Source organism: Mustelus asterias, chromosome 14 (assembly GCF_964213995.1).
Source record: "Mustelus asterias chromosome 14, sMusAst1.hap1.1, whole genome shotgun sequence".
NCBI classification, from domain to species: domain Eukaryota; kingdom Metazoa; phylum Chordata; class Chondrichthyes; order Carcharhiniformes; family Triakidae; genus Mustelus; species Mustelus asterias.
Window position 1 is genome coordinate 52,544,162 of NC_135814.1, and position 20,266 is coordinate 52,564,427.

At 46.1% G+C, this 20,266-nt stretch overlaps 1 protein-coding gene across 1 annotated transcript in view; it reads right to left on the minus strand.

Annotated features, from left to right (window-relative positions):
• myo3b (myosin IIIB) overlaps positions 1 to 20,266 on the minus strand; it is a 548,412-nt gene that overhangs the window by 502,251 nt on the left and 25,895 nt on the right. The window lies entirely within an intron of this gene.

Sequence of the window (20,266 nt, forward strand, 5' to 3'; positions counted from 1 at the left end):
AATCCAGAGAATGGGTGCAAAATGCTCTAATCAAAATGGTATGTGGACGCCAGACAATGGTCTAACCATCAGAAACTATTTATGAGGACAATGGAAAGAGATACTCTGGTCACATGAGAGATATTAGGTTACTGATATGGTGATTTTATAAGATATATTCTGAATAGACAGATCAGAAACATCTACATCAGAGAAAAACTCTGTCTAACAAAGACCAGTAAGCAGAGATTCAGATTGGCCTTGAAACCTCTACCTGAAGAATTGTACCAGGGCTTTGCTATTGCACCTTGACTGGAATTGGAATCAGGAGAAATTTGCTACGTAGGAACATAGGAGCAGGACTAAGCCATTCGTGTCTGCACCACCATTTAATATGATCATGGCTGATCATCCACTACAATGCCTTTTCCTCACACTATCCCCATACCCCGTTATGTTATTGGTATTCAGAAATCTGTCAATATTTGTTGCAAACATACTCAATGACTAAGCTTCCACAACTCTCGGGGGTAGAGAATTCCAACAACCCTTTGAGTGAAGAAACCTTTCCTCATCCCAATCCTCAGGAGAAAAAAACCTCTTAATTCTCTATCAAGCTCCTTCAGACTCTTGTGTGCTTTAAAGGGGTAACTTGTCATTTCTCCTAAATTCCAGAGAGTACAGGCCCGATTTACTCAGCATCTCATCTGAGGTCAACCCTCTCATCCTAATTGTCTTTTTGGATAGAAGAGGGATTTTCCATTGTTATTTTCCTCAACTGGCCTGAGGTTCTTTTCTGCCTCTCCGATAGTTGGGGATTGCAGTGTGCAGATGGGAAACTGTTCAGCATATGCTACCTTCAATCCAAAACCAAAATCACTCCACTCAGTCACGGAGCTCCAGTATGTGGATGACACTGGTGTGCTGGATCACTCAGAAACTGAGCTCCAGGTTACTGTTGACTCCTTCTCCAAAGCATATGAAACAATGGGCTTGTGACTAAACATGCAGAAATCTAAGGTCCATTTTCCAAATTTGGGAGTTCCTGTGAACGAATGCAAACATAGGCGACAAAATTCATCATCACCTCAAATGTGTCAGCTCATTCTTTTCATCAGTAGGCCAAAGGCTATTTGAGGACCAGGATCTCAAACCTGAGACTAAGATAATGGTTTATTTGGAGGCAGTGATCCTATGCTCCTACATGCTTCAGAGACTTGGACAATGTACAGGAGGCACCTCAAAACACTGAAGTACTGCCAGCAATGCCTTCCCAAGATCCACTGAATCCAGTGTCAAGCAAGGTGCTCCAAAAGCATCATCCTCACCCAGGCCAACATTTCCAGCATTGAGGTGCTAATCACTCAAAACAAACTTTGCTGGGTAGGAAGATTCTGTACGTCTGATACCATGCTCCCAATGCAATTGCTCCTCTCGGAACTTCATTGCAGTAGGCGACTCCCAATGGACAACACAAGTACTTCAGGGATGTTCTCAAAGCATGAAGTGGTTAATCATCCCTGCCATCTCATGGGAAGTCTTAACCTATAACCAACCAAAACAGAAATAATTAATTCAAGAAGACACCAACTCATCGAGAGACTATCTCATTACACAAAGAAGTGAATTTGAGGGGTCGGAGAGGCACATACACCTCCAAACAATTCATATACCCGACCCTTCAAGCACCACTTTCCCCACATCTTATAAGCCTTGGCAGAACCCTTTGAACCGGAGTGGAGGCAAGTCATCCTGCGGGACCGCCTTAGACGAAGAAGGAGAAGAGGAGGAATTTTCTATCATTCTCAGCAGCATGTAATTCACTTTGCGATTTCCCAAATCACGTCCACCACCCACAAGGCAGGAGTGTGATGGAATACACTCCACTTGCCTGGATGAGTACAGCTCCAACAACACAAGTAGCTTGACACCATGCAGGACAAAGTTGTGTGCACGATTGGTACCCAGTTCCCCACCTTAAACATTCATTCCCTACATCACCGATGCATAGTGGGGCCAGTGTGCACTATTTACAATATGCAAAAAAGCTCACCAGTGCTCCAGAATGTTGATAGCACACAGCAGTCCCTGCTTCTCATGACTCAACAGTCACTGGATGGGCAAGTGGCAAGACACTAGAAGCATTATCAAGATGAATACCATCTCAGTTCCTGAGGATACCGCCCTAAGCAATACACTACACAATTTTCACACAAGGTTAGGGAGAATTTTCACTTTGCTGCCATTTTATAGTTCGCATGCCTCTGCAATTGCTTCTATCTTGTCTTTGGCTGAATTGATTCTGCCACTCGAGTTTATGTCCATGAACGTTAGCTGTATCACACCCAGCAAGCATTTGTCTACTGCAAATCCTGCTGACCACAATCTGGTCAATACAAATGTCAGCTTCGTGCTTGGTTCAATGAGTATTAATAAACCTGAGATTTCAGCTGTTCCTGGAATCCCTTGCATCACCTAATGGATTTCATATTGGTAAATCTCTGGTGCCACTTTCATGCCAAATAGCAATCTCCTGTATAGGGAAAGTCCACAATGAGTGATTAAAGTTGTCACCTTCCTTGAATCGGGATGAAACTCCAGCTGGTCGTATCCCCACTTCAATCTAGAAAATACCTTGCTTGTTGACATATTTTGAGAGACTTAATCCACAGTGAAAATTGGGCAATGTGTTCTCACTACACCCCTTCATTCACCTGTCACAAAGCAACACAATCTGAAGTCATCATTTGGTTTAGGCAGAACCACAACAGGATTCATCCATGGTGTTAGTCCTTCAACTGGCTCTAATGATGTCTTGGTCAACCAGTTTCCTGATCTTTGCTCCAACTTTCCCTCACAGTACAAAATGTGTTCTGCTTACAGGCTGTGCTACAGGCTTCACATTCTCATCAATGGTTAATCTCACTTTGCAGTTGCGTAACTTGCCAATTCCTCGAAACACTGATCTAAACTCCTTTCTAAGCTTCACATAGAATTTTGCAGAATTCATTTTCAATCTGATGTGTAGCAACCACAAGGCTTGAGCAGTATATCTGGTCAGCTCACTATGCTCCTCAACCACTACAAATTCTGCCTCTAAGTGCAGTAATGGACAGAAATCCGAAATTAGGCATACTAATGCTATAAGCATTAGGAGTTAATAAATATAAATTGATCCATCTTAGATTGCTATTTGTAAAGGAAGCTAAATGGAAATTTAATTGATCGGTTTTATAACTGTGAATTTAAAACTAGAAAATTTTAAATAAAAGTAAAAACTATGGATAAAATCTGAGCAACACTCTTGCTCATTTCAATTTTAATTTATTATTTGCTCTTGGAATGTGGGCTATTCCAGCATGCAGTGTCATTGATTTAGTGTGGAATGGGCTGGATAGGGTAGCTAACCTTACCCCTTCCCTTACAGATATTTGTGAAGTAGTCAGGCTTTTACAACAATCCAAGTTTCATGGTCACTTTTCTGGTGTTAGTCTAGAAATGATCAAATTTATCGATGACAATTTCAAAAATGCTAAGATTTATGAGAGCAGCATTCAAATGATCTTATATCATTGGAAAATTAAAACTACATCGGATTTGAAATTTCAAATGTTTAATTTATGTTCAATAAAAATACATCATGAATCATTTGTCATCTAACTAAATAACTAGATAAGTTTGTCACACTTAACCACTACAGCAAGACGAACATTTCTGATTCAAGTGCTACAAACAAGCCTGTTCAGTACTGTAAGCAATTTAACAAATGCATAGATTCAGAAATTTAATGCAACATCATAGCCTCCTTTCATATGAAGTAATGCAATAAAATGTATACAGTAAATCAAATAATAAATGGTGCTTTTAGTAATTAAAATGATATTCCTCATCTCCTAGTGATGGATACGTCCCTAATTTAACTGCACTGACAAAGCAAATGTAAGTTGAAAATAATTGTCGTATAAAACACTTCCGAGTCAGCTTCACCTCTGGTACTGACTTTCATGAGGTTACAAATGCAAAGCTAGTTTTCAACAGCAGTATTGTTTGCTTCTATAAGATGAAAGTACAGAAATATCAAAATATTAACACAGGCGATCTGATTTTGTTTAAAGATAGAATAAACAAATTAACAAGGTACTTGCTTTGTAAGGTTTTTACTTTTAAGGATCAATGGATTTGGCTGCCAGCAGCAGCATCTGGATAAAAAGATATTTGCACCAGCAACATCTTGACAAAATACATGCATCTCTGGTCTGAATTATGACTAAACTCTTTGTTCAGGGCCACATTCATTTACTGTTGTAGGAGTTAATATTGTCTTGTGTGAAACACACAAATTTCAACTGCTTTGTCTCATTAAAGTAGGAGATTAATGTGACATTAATAAAACTTGACTCTTGTATGTTGAGACACCTATTTCTTATAACCCAATGAGTCAAACTATTGACACCTTGCATTACTCCTAATTTGTAATGAAGGCGCACTGAGGCATTTCAAATTCTAAACCGAGGTTTACACCAGACGTGATTTCAATGCATATCTTTTCATTTTCCTTCAATTCTGGCCCAAATGACTCCAGCACAAGCTGAAATGCTGCAATCAGCAGATGGACCTTCTCAGCAAAGTTGTTCAAGGTGACCCATCTTAGCCATTTGAAGTTCTTCCAATGGAAGCTCAGCAGTGTTCCACCTTACAAGCTGTACTCACTGAGTAAACATTTTATACTAGGATAGGGGGACAAGCAGACAGGCACTAAGGGCCTGTGAAAATATTTGTTAAATTTGTTTTTTTTCAGGATTTGGTGTTGGTGGTTACCTTTCTAGTGAAGGCAGGCCCATAAATTGAGAGCAGTGAAATGGTGGCTGCATGAGCAGTGGGAGGATTAAAGGAAAATTGGGATGGGATGGCTGATTGTGGTTAAGCTCTCCTTAATGTGCTGATCTCTAACAACTCTAGCCACCTGCAGCACTGATGGCCGCTATCCCCCCTCCTCCACCAAGAGTCAAGGTGGTGATGGTGAAGGCTCGTCGCTAACAATGGCAAAGTTGTGGAGAATACAACAGACATGCAAATCTGGAATGTACTGATTTGGTCAAGACTGCCGCCTGAATAGCAGACACTAACCCGCATGATGAACTTCCTATGGTCACAAACCAGCAGTACATAGAGGGAAGGGAATTCATTATAACTGATAAAGATGCCAGGCTGGTGATGGGGTGCATACATGGTAATGTCTGTGTAGTATAAACACTGGGGTAGTGTGCCAAGCTGAAGACGTGCTATGTTCTGGCCATAGGAAAGGAGCTGGCGTCGTGAGTCTCCTCAATCTCGATACAATATCGTACTATGAACCAATAACAGCAAAATGGACTATTATTTAAATGGTAAAAAATTGCAGCATGCTGCTGTGCAGAGGGACCTGTGGGTCCTTGTGCATGAATCGCACAAAAGTTGGTTTGCAGGTGCAACAGCTAATTAAGAAGGCAAATGGAATTTTGTCCTTCATTGCTAGAGGGATGGAGTTTAAAAACAGGGAGGTTATGTTGCAGCTGCTTAAGGTGCTGGTGAGGCGACATCTGGAGTACTGTGCCCAGTTTTGGTTTCCTTACTTGAGAAAGGATGTACTGGCACTGGAGGGGGTGCAGAGGAGATTCACTAGGTTGATTCCAGGATTGAGAGGGTTGGCTTATGAGGAGAGACTGAGTAGACTGGGACTATACTCATTGGAACTTAGAAGAATGAGGGGGGGATCTTATAGAAACATATAAAATTATGAAGGGAATAGATAATATAGAAACAGGGAGATTGTTTCCAGTGGCAGGTGAAACTAGAACTAGGGGGCAGAGCCTCAAAATAAGGGGGAAACAGATGCAGGCCTGAGTTGAGGAGGACCTTCTTCACCCAAAGGGTTGTGAATCTGTGGAATTCCCTGCCCAGTGAAGCAATTGAGGCTACCTCGTTGAATGATTTTAAGGCTAAGATAGATAGATATTTGAACAGTAAATGAATTAAGGGTTACGGTGAGTGGGTGGGCAAGTGGAGCTGAGTCCACGAATAGATCAGCCATGATCTCATTGAACAGCAGAGCAGGCTCGAGGGGCCAGATGGCTTACTCCTGCTCCTAGTTCTTATGATGTCACTAATGTCACCTAGTGCAGGCTGGAAGGAACCCGTGGCATAAACATTAAGGATCATGGTAACCTTGATAGCCAGAGGCAGTGCTGTTGAAGCCTTAGTATGAGGCTCGAGTTGCAGCAGCAGCAGATGGATCTGTGACAGCCTCCTTGGTGCAAGACATGGCTTGAGTAAAGTTAGCACGAGAGAAATCCACCCCCCCCCCCCCCCCCCCCGACCCCGCTCTATCTCCTGATCTGTGCTGCCTTACTTGCTACATTCTCCTGTCCTCCATCACCAACAATAGCCCTCCAGTTCAGCCATGACTGCTGTCAAACCATCACTGAGACAGCTAACAACACCACCAGCAAAAATCTTGCTAGCCTTGACACAGTGAACTTTCATGAAGGATAAAACACACCAAGAAACAGAAATTAACCAGCAACTTGAAAATACAAACCAACAACTAACCTATAATTATCCTTTAAATAGTGATTTTGAGGCGTTCTTCCTGCCACTTAGTGTCAGATGCTGCTAGGGGAGTTCAGCTCACTGTGAGTAATGCATCGGTGAACACAATTTTGAAAACAGCAAGAAGTGAGGGACTCTAATTTAAATAAAATATTCAACTACTTGTAAGACCTTGCTAAGCCCTCCTGGTGTGAAAGCATCTACCTACACCAATATAACAGAAAATACAACTTGGGCTCACGATGGTTATGTACTTCCCACATGCCAATAATAGGAGGTTAGGAGGTGATTTAAATTTTTTAAATTAGAAAGAGTCATAAAAATGCTATGATTCAAACTAAAAGTGACTTTTCAGCTGAAATGAAGGGCTGGATTTTCTGGTGGACACTGAAGTCCCACCACCAGGACTGAAAGTGAGTTCTGGGCCCACTTCAGTGGACGGTGGGACCCTTGGGCAGCAGTCTGCCAGCACCAGCCAATTAAGAGACATCCCCAAAAGCATCTGATCCAGGGAGCTGACAGCCAAACAGCCTTACCAGAGCCACAGAGCAGTGACCAGTTCTGAGATTGCATTACCAGGGAGACTAGGAAGCATATGATTATGTTCAGGAAGCTGGGAAAGACCAGCAGGCCTTGGCGAACAATGAAGGCAGGTGCGTTGTTACAACAGAGGCACTCTGGGCAAGGGGAAGTCACTGCTTCCAGGTGGCCCCTTTAAGGTTCGTGAAATACCCAATAAGGGAGGGCCCTTCAGTGGACTCACAGGGAGACTGCCAGAGTTTACCATGATGTTAAGCTTCCCACTGCAATATGCCATGGCAACATGATGATATTGGGCGCCTTCTCCACACCTTCCCCCATCATATTGCTTCTGCCTCCCAGCATATCTCAATGGACCAGGAAAATTCAGCTTGAAGAGTCAAGTGACCAAGGAAGACACATATATATATTCTTAGCAATTTCTAATCTAAGTTACTACAAGCAGAGATGTTGCTTTACAGAGGCTGACTGTGCAGAATTCACAACGGAATCAGCAATTGTTAATTAAATGTAAATAAATATTGCAGCTTGCCAGAAATAGACCTTCAAGAATGCAATTTTCATTTTGTTTGAAAGTTTTCTGTTAAAAAAATAAATAGTTCTTGAATTTTCACAGGATATGGAGATATCAGCTGATGCTGATAAACAGACTGCATGCTGGGAAACTAGCTCAGAATGCACAAAATGATTGAAACATCTAACTGACTCAACAAAATCATCCAGTTGAAAACTAGCTTTGAGGCAGGCTGAATTGCTGAAGTTTTTTTTCCCCATGGAAAACATTTAAAAATACAAGATACAATTTAGTCAATGGGTAAATATGGTCATATTGTGAAATATGTAATTTCTTTGCATTTTTTATATATCAAGATATTTTCCATTATGGACATTGAAATTTTTGTTCCTGAGAAAAACGTCAGACAAAAACATCAAGTGATGCAATTGGCCCATTGACAAACGTAACTGAAATGTTTGTTTTCCAATTGCACCTATTCTTGTAGACCATTTCTATCAAAATGTCATTAATGTCAGATGAATTAATGGTTTGGGGCAAAAACTGGAGACACTTAACATTTAGTTGAACGGCAAATGAAATTCACTTATTTTTCAAATCTATTTGTTACAAGATGTTGAAGATTATGTACAAAATAAACAGATCACTTATTTTTGTTAGAGTGGAACGACACTTAATATTCAGAAAAGATTGCGTATAAATCATAAAATTAGTACCACTGTAGTAAATTGTTTTAGAAGAGGGAAAACTACAAGAACATTTAATATCCACTTAAGTAGGTTTAGAGGAAACCCTTCCATTTTTAATCAATTTTATATGTGCTCTAATTTTATGCATCTTAAATGTGATGTAATGAAAAATAAAAATAGCTTGGTCAATCATAACAAGGTCAGCTCACTTACTTACAAAGAATTTTCTCCTGTGTGACAGTAAATCCATTCTGCACATCATGGTTTCAATAACAACTTGCATTAGCATCACAATGCAGTTCACAGGAGCATTATCTCACAAAATGTGACATCAACCCACATAAGGATATATTAGAATAGGTAGTCAAATACTTGGTCAAGGAGATAAGTCTCATGGCTGGGGGAGAGAAGGGGAAGCATAAAGATTTAGGGCTTGAAGTTTAGGGTCCAGACAAAAGGCATGGTCGCCAGTGGTAAAAGAGGGATGCATACAAAAGGCCAGAATGCAGGAGCACAGAGATCTCAAAGGGTTGTAGCACTGGAAGAGATTACAGAGATATGCCATGAAGGAATTTGAAAGCAAGGATTAGAATTAAAAGTTGGGGTACAGGACTTGGTGCAAGTTAGGATGTGGGCAGCAGAGTTTGGATGATCTCAATTTTACAGAGGATGCAAGGCAGGAGGCAGGTCTGGAAAGCATTGGAATAGTCAAGTACAAAAGTATCAATGACATGGATGAGGGTTTCAGCAACAGACAAGCTAAGGCAAGGATAGGGATCCGCAATATGTCATTCGTTTGTGATCTTAAGTTGAACTTGACTAAAATATTTGCTGATAGAATGACACACTTGGGTGCAGATCATGCTGGGGCCGCGCAGGGTCAGAGAACTGCAAAGGAGGGGCCTAGTACATTAAGCACCAGCAGGAAACCCCCTTTTGGAATCCTCCCAGCCTCCCCAACTCCCACCTCTCCCAGCAAAGGCAGGAACCAGTTGACAAATTTAAATATGCCTAATTGATTTCAAGCCGAATTCTGCCTGCTCGAGGGATTCTCTGACCCTCAGGTGCAGCAGGAACCTGGCATGAATCACTACTGGCCTCCACAAATGGAGGCCAAGCATGATGGCCACCCCAAAGGGTTCTGAGGCCATTGAAGCCCAAAGATGGTCGGGGACATGGCTGGGCAGTGCCCATATGGCACAGACCCCTGGTATTCTGGCAGCGTCAACCAGGCAATTCCCCCTGGTGCCTTGGCAGTACCAACCTGGCAGTGCATCCAGCACGTAGGCAGTGCAAACCTAACACTACAAACTTGGCAGTGCCAGCGCTGCCAGAGTGTCAGGGGCAGGGCCAAAGGGTGGAGCCTGAAGGGGGGCATGAAGAGCTAGGGCATGAAGGGGGATGAATACTCCGATGCTGATGAGCTATATTTGGAGCGGGAGGCAGAGATCAGGCTGGTGATCTATGTTGGGGCAGGATGGGGACAACATGCCTTCAATGATGGGGCATCCCAACGTTTGAGAGGGTTTTTTAAAGTTTATTTGTTAGTGTCACAAGTAGGTTTACATTAACACTGCAATGAAGTTACTGTGAAAATCCTCTAGTCACCACACTCCAGTCACTCAAATTAATACTTAGGGCGTGATCTTACAACGTTGTCCCACCTGTTGTTTGACAAGGTGAGGTGGTAAGATTGTGCGTGAATATTACAGAAAAGGACCCATTTGCACACTGATTCACATCTTACTGGCCACTTTTTCAAGGCATGAACAGCTTTGCAGCCAGACTAGGCAAGATGTCAATTTACATGCATTTCAATATCATCAGCCAGTGTGGCACTTAATCGTCCACCTCACTTTTGTTAACCATTACGTCAGTCAGAAGTCACACTGGCGAGAATTACAGCTGCTCTTTATCAGTAAGTTTCAGGCACAGCGGTGACAAAAGTGAGCAAGGAGACGAGCACCAGCCTCTCGAGTGCAGGGTGATCTCAGCCACAGCCATGGTGTGGGCAGAATGGGGGGGCTTGCATGGCTGCAGTGGTTTGCGGGGGGAGCGGGCTTGTGCTGGTCTGGGGTTCCAACAGTCGGGCCTTGGGGCTCGTGTTGTGCGCGTTCCCCTGCCCACTGAATGACTCCCAAGAGGTTGCACTGGAGGTCAACATCCCTCCAACCCCACTGACATTGCCACGGTTACCCATCTGTCTGCTGACATCCCACTAACCAAAACAAGCAGCAGCTATATCATGGTGCTTCTCCACTGTCTGTCTGAACTGCAAGCCACTGCACCCGACGTCTAGGTGGGTGTATCCATGTCGATGCTTCAAGGGTTCCCAATGGGGGTGCCCACTCTCATGGGTGTAGTAAACCACTGTTAAGCTTATTGCCTGTGTGTGTGTGTGTGTGTGTGAGACATGCCTGGGCATGCCCCTGCCGGCCCTGCCTGAGACTCCTACCCCCCTGGTCCAGGTATAAAGGTGACTGCTCCCCACCCCCTGCCTCAGTCTCTGGACCAGTTCATCAGCATGGGTGTGCTCCAAGTCTTTTGCGAATAAAAGCCTATTTGTTCTTGCATACAAACTAGTCTTTGCTTGATTGATAGTGCATCAATTTTATTCGCAAAATGTTTTGGGATGGAGCAGATACTAAAACCCGATAGATTAGAATTGGATCCTCAAGCCGTAGGAGCCTCTAACAGCTTCGATCACTGGCTGCGATGTTTCGAAACTTTCCTCACCACCTCCGCCGTCCGGAACGAAACCGACAAGCTACACGTGCTCCACGCCCGGGTAAGCAATCAAATATTCTCAATGATTAGAGACGCTGAAACTTACAAGGATGCGATCGAACTTTTAAAAGGCCAGTACAACAAACAGACTAATGTAATCTACGCCAGGCATCTTCTGGCGTAGACAACAGCCAGGAGAATCGGGCAACCAATTCCTGCGAGCACTTGGCCCAAAACACTGAGGGCTTAATCAGAGATGCCAATGTCACGGGTATCAGGTCAAACTATATCCAACAATGACTGCTGGAACAGGGTGGGCTGGATCTACAAAAGACTGTAGCGCTTGCCGACTCGTTAGAGGTGGCTTTCCGTAATCTCGAGGCCTACACCCCCGACCACAGGGACGCATCGTGGACACTGCAGTCGCCGCCACCTCTGTACTCGGGAGGGCCGCAGGCCGACGCCACGTCCCACCTATGACCCCACCACTGCGGCAGTCTCTGGAGGCCTGAAGTGCTACTTCAGCGGCCTGGGGAAGCACCCCCGACAACGCTGCCCGGCGAAGGATGCGATCTGCTCCGGGTGTGGAAAGAAGGGCCATTACGCGAAGGTATGCAGGGCGAAATCGACTTCCAAGCCCAGTAGCGCCGCATGCGACCCGCGGGGGCTGCCATCTTGGGCGCCGGTAGCTGCGTGAGAGCCGTGCGGGCCGCCATCTTGGACGCCTTCAGCCACGTGTGAGCCGTGCGGGCCGCCATCTTGGATGCCTTCAGCCGCGTTGCAAAATCCAACGGTGGCTTCGGTTACGCTGGACCAATCCAGGCCTCACCAACTCGCCAGGTCCATGATGACATCGAGGTAAACGGTTGCACTACAAACTGTTTATTTGACTGTGGGAGTACGGAGAGCTTTATTCACCCTAACACAGTGAGTCACTACGCCCTTTCAGTACTGCCAGTGAAGCAAACGATCTCCATGGCTTCAAAGTCCCACTCGGTGGATGTCCTCGGGTACTGCGTGGCGACCCTGACTGTACGGGGCACAGTGTACAAAAATTTCAGGCTCCTCCTGCTGCCACAACTCTGCGCTGCCGTACTCCTGGGGCTAGATTTCCTGTGTCACCTTAAGAGCGTCACCATGGAGTATAATGGGCCTTTTCCCCCACTCTCTGTTTGCAATCACCAGTTCTTCGATCGCCCACCACGCATCACCTGCAGCCTCTCGACCCTTAAAGTCACCCCTCCCTCACTGTTTGAAAATCTCACCCCCGACTGCAAGCCCATCGCCACCAAGAGCAGACGGTAGTGCTGGAGACAGGGCTTTTATCAGGTCTGAAGTACAACGGCTCCTAGGGGAGGGGATCATCGAGGCCAGTACCAGCCCCTGGAGAAGCCCAAGTAGTAGTTGTTAAGATTGGGGAGAAACATCGCATGGTCATTGACTACAGTCAGACCATTAACCGCTACACGCAGCTTGACGCGTACCCACTTCCCCGCATATCTGACATGGTTAATCAGATTGCGCAATATCAGGTATTCTCCACCATCAACTTAAAATCTGCATACCACCAACTCCCTATCCGCCCAGAAGACCGCCAATATACTGCCTTCGAGGCAGATGGCCGCCTCTATCACTTCCTTAGGGTCCCCTTCGGCGTCACCAAGGTCTTGGTTTTCCAGCGTGAGATGGACCGAATGGTAGACCAGAACGGGCTGCGGGCCACCTTCCCGTACCTGGATAACGTCACCATCTGCGGCCATGATCAGCAGGACCACGACGCCAACCTCCATATATTCCTCCACACCGCCACACTCCTAAATCTGACCTATAATGAGAAGTGAGTATTCCGCACACGCCGCCTCGCCATCCTTGGTTGTGTTGTGGAAAACGAGGTCATCGGTCCCGATCCCGACCGCATGCGTCCCCTCCTGGAACTCCCCTCCCCACCAGCCTCAAAGCACTGAGGAGATGCCTGGGCTTCTTCTCGTATTACGTCCAGTGGGTCTCCAATTATGCGGATAAAGCCCGTCCGCTCATCAAATCCACCTCTTTTCCCCTGACGGCCGAGGCCCGCCTAGCCTTCGACCACATCAAAGCAGACATCGCGAAGGCCACGATGCACGCTGCAGATGAATCCATCCCGTTCCAGGTGGAGAGCAATGCGTCTGACTTCGCCCTAGCCGCCACCCTTAACCAGGCGGGCAGACCCGTGGCCTTCTTCTCACGAACCCTCCAAGGCCCTGAAATTCGACACTCCTCTGTCGAGAAGGAGGCCCAAGCCATAGTGGAAGCTGTATGGCACTGGCGCCACTACTTAGCTGGTAAACGATTCACCCTACTCACGGACCAACGGTCAGTTGCATTCATGTTTAACAACACGCAGCGGGGCAAGATCAAAAATGATAAAATATTGAGGTGGAGAATCGAGCTTTCCACCTACAATTACGACATCTTATACCAGCCCGGGAAGCTCAATGAGCCCCCAGACGCCCTGTCCCGGGGAATATGTGCCAGCGCACAAATAGACCAATTACCGACTCTCCACAACGACCTCTGCCACCTGGGTGTCACCAGGTTTTTTCACTTCATTAAAGCCCGTAACCTGCCCTACTCCATTGAGGAAGTCAGGTCTATAACCAGACACTGCCAGGTCTGCGCAGAGTGCAAGCCGCACTTCTATCGGCCAGACAGAGCACATCTCATAAAGGCCATCCGCCCTTTCGAACGCCTAAGTGTCGACTTCAAAGGCCCCCTCCCCTCTTCTGACTGCAACATATTCTTCCTCAACGTCATTGACGAATATTTACGTTTCCCCTTCGCTATTCCCTGCCCGGATATGACCTCGGCCATGGTCGTCAGGGCCCTGCACAGTCTCTTCACCCTGTTCGGTTTCCCTAGCTATATCCATAGAGACCGGGGATCCTCCTTTAAGAATGGTGAGCTGCGACAGTACCTGCTCTCCAAAGGCATAGCCTCGAGTAGGACCACCAGCTACAACCCCAGGGGGAACGGACAGGTAGAGAGGGAGAATGCAACAGTCTGGAAAGCCGTTTTACTAGCTCTGAGGCCTAAAGGTCTTCCAGACACCCGCTGGCAAGAGGTCCTCCCTGATGCACTACACTCTATTAGATCACTCCTTTGCACAGCTACCAATGCTATCCCTCACGAAAGAATGTTTGTTTTCCCTAGGAAGTCCTCCTCGGGGACCTCACTACCGTCGTGGCTGACGTCCCCAGGCCCTGTCCTGCTCCGGAAGCATGTGAGGACCCATAAGTCGGACCCCCTGGTCGAAAGGGTCCAGCTCCTCTATGCCAACCCCCAATACGCCTATGTGGCGTACCCCATCGGGCGGGAGGACACGGTCTCCATTCGAGACCTGGCACCCGCAGATGCCCCAGGGACCACGAGGACCCACAACCCCACACCCCCAACCCCCGTATACAGCACGACTGAGCCCCAGGAGCCGCCACCATGCACCCGACAATCGGAAGGGACTACAGACTACTCAAGCGACTACGGCCTGATGCCTGAACCAACACCGCAGCCACCGGAACCGACACCACAACCGGCACTACTGCGGTCGCAGCGGCAGATCAAGCCCCCAGCGAGAGTGAATTTGTAAATTTGTAATTCTGTAAATATCGTTCCACCCGCCTCACCCCCGCCGGACTCTTTTTTAAAAGCAGGGGGTGAACGTGGTAAACCACTGTTAAGCTTATTGCCTGTGTGTGTGTGACATGCCTGGGCATGCCCCTGCCGGCCCTGCCTGAGACTCCTCCCCCCCGGTCCAGGTATAAAGGTGACTGCTCCCCACCCCCGCCTCAGTCTCTGGACCAGTTCATCAGCATGGGTGTGCTCCAAGTCTTTTGCGAATAAAAGCCTATATGTTCTTGCATACAAACTAGTCTTTGCTTGATTGATAGTGCATCAATGGGGGGTTGCTGGTAAAGAGTGTGGGTCCCAGGATTGATAACCTCACAGACTGATGGTCATTCTTGTGGCTGTAGAGGAGGGGGGGGGGGGGGGAGAGAGACAGCCCAGGCCAGTGGCTGCAGCAGGAGGACAAGGAGCTGCTGGTCAGGGGCAGGTGTTGGGCACCCAAAGAGGCCAGGGCACAGAGGAGGTGGAAACCATGGCAGTTCAGACATATGGGGGGGGGGGGGGCGGCACAGAATGTATCTCCTCTCTTCCAAAGCATCTAACAGAAGGCAGAAGGCCTAGCTCTCTCCATGAATCTTAGGGCTGTTTGTCTCGGTGCCATCTTCCTGGCATGGCTGCCTGTGTATCCATCGTCGGCGCTTATATGCAGATCTCCATTGTGAATGGTGTACATCAAAGGTATTTTATTGCATTGAGTGCTGTAAGATTGTGACTCACTGAAGAAAATCAGCACCATTCACTCCCGTTTTCTCATTCGTTCAGCACTTCGAATTATTTTTGTAAGATCATGCCCTTGAGACTTTCTTTTGGGAAAATTACATCCACTATTATAAGCGGATAAAATGTCATCGTTTTGCACACTTTGACAGCCAATATGTTGTCAGATAAAAATGTTATTCTTGATTATTGACCTGATTTTCATTCATGTTAAAATCATTATGTTTGACTTAGCCAATTAGCATTTCTTAAAATGTGCAACTTCTATTTCTCAAAATTTCACTAAAGTCGTTAAGATTTCAGTGATCATAGAAACCCTACAGTGCAGAAGGAGGCCATTCGGCCCATCGAGTCTGCACCGACCACAATCCCACCCAGGCCCTACCCCCACATATTTTACCCACTAATCCCTCTAACCTACACATCCCAGGACTCTAAGGGGCAATTTTTTTAACCTGGCCAATCAACCTATCCCGCACACCTTTGGACTGTGGGAGGAAACCGGAGCACCCGGAGGAAACCCACGCAGACACGAGGAGAATGTGCAAACTCCACACAGACAGTGACCCGAGCCGGGAATCGAACCCGGGACCCTGGAGCTGTGAAGCAGCAGTGCTAACCACTGTGCTACCGTGCCGCCCCACATAGAGCACATTCACTACAACAAAAAAACTCCTGAGGAGTTAAATTAGATTGAGTTGAATTATCTGCTGTATACACTGGAATGGTATCAGTTGGATTAAATCTGTGTCAGTTAGATTCCTGTTCTTTATTTTGTTCCCACAGCATGTGCAAACCAAAACAACCTTCCATTGTTTTTCTCCAAGTGAGAAACAAAACAGTTCCTACTCTCCCAGGGATAGCCATTTAAATCTATGAGGATAAGGGTTAAGAAGGCACAAATTACATCTTTATGCCAGTGCATGACCCAGAAAAAAAACTTATCATTTAATAATTTGAGAGTTCAGTAATGTATTAGGAGACTTAATTTAGAACAATGAAGCTCTGGCGTTTTGTGCCTAAAAGGCATTTTTTAAAGCATGTCTAAAGATATTACACACTCAATTGAAAACCTTTATGTTGTATCTGTTTAAATTAGAATTCACTTATCAAAGGAGCTAATAGTGGTTGGACTTGAGTACAGAAGCTATTACTGGAGCAGAATTGGCTGAAAAAATAATGCCATGAGGGAGTTAAGGGAATACAAACAATGAAGAATGTTCCATACACTAAACTTGAATTCGTGTGGCAGGACTGAATAGAAAAAAAGTACATAGGATTGCATAGGATCTATTGCACAGAGACAGGCCAGTCAGCCGAACCATAAACAATGTTTATGCTCAATTCAAGCCTCCTCCCATCTTTTCTCATCTAAATCTACACCCTAACCATCTATTCCTTTCTACCTCATATACAGCTTAGTTTCCCCTTTAACGTATCTATTCACCTAAGCCACTTCCTGTGGCAACAAGTTCCATATTCTTACCACTCTTTTGGTAAAGAAGTTTCTTCTGAATTCGCTATTGGATTTCTCAGTGATTGTCTTCTATTGATGGTCTTCAGATATTGATGGTCTTCAGGGCGGCACGGTAGCACAGTGGTTAGCACTGCTGCTTCACAGCTCCAGGGTCCCAGGTTCGATTCCCGGCTCGGGTCACTGTCTGTGTGGAGTTTGCACATTCTCCTCGTGTCTGCGTGGGTTTCCTCCGGGTGCTCCGGTTTCCTCCCACAGTCCAAAAGATGTGCGGGTTAGGTTGATTGGCCAGGTTAAAAATTGTCCTGGGATGCGTAGGTTAGAGGGATTAGCGGGTAAAATATGTGGGGTGGGATTGTGGTCGCTGCAGACTCGATGGGCCGAATGGCCTCCTTCTGCACTGTAGGGTTTCTATGATTTCTATGATGATATGCATTTCCCCACCAGTGGAAACATTCTTTCTGTTTCTACTCCATCAGAACCTTTCATATGAATTTTAAAGACCTTTATTATGTCATTTTTCAGCCTTTTTTCAAGAGAAAAGAAACCAACCCGTTTATCCGGTGCACATGCATAACGTTACATTTCTAGTGTCATCCTTATGCTTTTTCTGCACCCCTTTAGTGCCTCTATATCCTTTTCGTAATATCGCACCCAGAACCACTCTCAGTACCCTATGTGTGGTCTAACCAAGGTTAAATACAGGTTTGTGAAGAATGCAAGGATTTATAAGATAATGTTTTGGATTATATCTTTAATTCAAGGTAATATGGAGTTGTGAAGTGCACTTTATGATCTGTTTTATGTTCTGCCCAATAAGAAGCCCGTGTGGCTTGGTTACCTTGAAGAGCAGGGGTCCAGGTTGAGACTTACTGAGAGCAAAGTGCAAAAGATCCACACTTGAAAACAATGGCAGGAGCAGCTGTGCTATCGACAGGTTTTTGCCTCAACGGTTTTGGACAGAAAAACAGGGAGAGGGGTCTTGCAGAGACAGAAGGCTACAGCTGGTGAGTTCAGCAAAGACAAGGCAGCTGCAGGTCCTCTGCGAGCTACCACACAGAATGCGTGAGGGAGGACAATCTCTGGCTGAAGAGACTTATCCTGTGGCAATCTAAAGATTCTGAAAGATTTTCTTAGTTCAGACCAAGACAAGAAATGACTAGTTGGTCAGTTGAGCAATTCTCTAAAAACTATGTGGACGCGTCTTTCGATCATCACAAATATTATAACTCCGTGAAATAGGCAGACATTGAAAACTGGGAGTTACTGTGAACTGTTACCTACATTCTACTGCAACCCTGTGTACAATCTTTCAGATGCACTGCAGCTACTCACCAAGGCTTCTTCGACACATCTTCCAAATCTGCAACCTCTACCGCCTACAAGGACAAGGGGAACAGAAACATGGAAACACCGCCACCTGGAAGTTCCCCTCCTCAAATTCAGCAGGCCCAATGGCAACCATGTGGCGGAGGGTAAGTGATGGATTCTGAAATGGATTGGCACTTATTTTTCTCCCCTCAATGTGAAGGGGTTGATGAAGTATTTTAAGGAGCGCGACTGGCCAATTCCTGAGTAAGAGTTTTAACAACACCAGGTTAAAGTCCAACAGGTTTATTTGGTAGCAAATGCCATTAGCTTTCGGAGCGCTGCTCCTTCGTCAGATGGAGTGAATATCTGCTCTCAAACAGGACATACAGAGACACAAAATCAAGTTACAGAATACTGATTAGAATGCGAATCTTTAAAGCTGATCAGGTCTTAAAGATACAGACAATGTGAGTGGAGGGAGCATTAGGCACAGGTTAAAGAAATGTGTATTGTCTCCAGACAGGACAGCCAATGAGATTCTGCAAGTCCAGGAGGCAAGCTGTGGGGGTTACCGATAGTGTGACATGAACCCAAGATCCCGGTTTAGGCCGTCCTCATGTGTGCGGAACTTGACTATCAGTTTCTGCTCAACAACTCTGCGCTGTCGTGTAGGCCGCCTTGGAGAACGCTTACCCGAAGATCAGAGGCTGAATGCCCATGACCGCTGAAGTGCTCCCCCACAGGAAGAGAACAGCCTTGCCTGGTGATTGTCGAGCAGTGTTCATTCATCTGTTGTCGTAGCGTCTGCATGGTTTCCCCAATGTACCATGCCTCGTGACATCCTTTCCTGCAGCGTATCAGGTAGACAACGTTGGCCGAGTTGCAAGAGTAGGTACCGTGTACCTGGTAGATGGTGTTCTCAAGCGAGATGATGGCATCCGTGTCGATGATCCGGAACGTCTTGCAGAGGTTGCTGTGGCAGGGTTGTGTGATGTCGTGGTTACTGTTCTCCTGAAGGCTTGGGTAGTTTGCTGTGGACAATGGTCTGTTTGAGGTTGTGCGATTGTTTGAAGGCAAGAAGTGGGGGTGTGGGGGTGGCCTTGGCAAGATGTTCGTCTTCATCGATGACATGTTGACGGCTCCGGAGAAGATGTCGTAGCTTCTCGCTCCGGGGAAGTACTGGACGACGAAGGGTACTCTGTCCACCGTGTCCCGTGTTTGTCTTCTGAGGAGGTCGGTGCGGTTTTTCGCTGTGGCGCGTCAGAACTGTCAATCGATGAGCCGAGCGCCATATCCTGTTCTTATGAGGGCATCTTTCAGCGTCTGGAGGTGTCTGTTGCGATCCTCCTCATCCGAGCAGATCCTGTGTATACGGAGGGCTTGTCCGTAGGGGATGGCTTCTTTAACGTGTTTAGGGTGGAAGCTGGAGAAGTGGAGCATCGTGAGGTTATCCGTGGGTTTGCGGTACAGTGAGGTGCTGAGGTGACTGTCCTTAATGGAGATGCGTGTGTCCAAGAATGCAACCGATTCCGGAGAGTAGTCCATGGTGAGTCTGATGGTGGGATGGAACTTGTTGATGTCATCATATAGTTGTTTCAGTGATTGTTCACCACGAGTCCAAAGGAAGAAAATGTCATCGATGTATCTAGTGTATAGCATCGGTTTAAAGGTCCTGTGCGGTGAAGAAGTCTTGTTCGAACCTGTGCATGAAGATGTTGGCATATTGAGGTGTGAATTTGGTCCCCATGGCTGTTCCGTGTGTCTGGATGAAGAACTGGTTGTTGAAGGTGAAGACATTGTGGTCCAGGATGAAGCAGATGAGATGTAAAATTGCATCTGGAAACTGGCAGTTGTCGGTGCTGAGCACTGAGGCCGTTGCAGCAATGCCATCATCGTGGGGGATGCTGGTGTAGAGTGCTGAGACATCCATTGTGACGAGGAGTGCCCCTGGTTCAACTGCTCCACGTGTGTTGAGTTTCTGTAGGAAGTCCATAGTGTCGCGACAAAAGCTGGGGGTTCTTTGTACAATGGGTTTCAGGATGCCCTCGACATAGCCGGAGAGGTTCT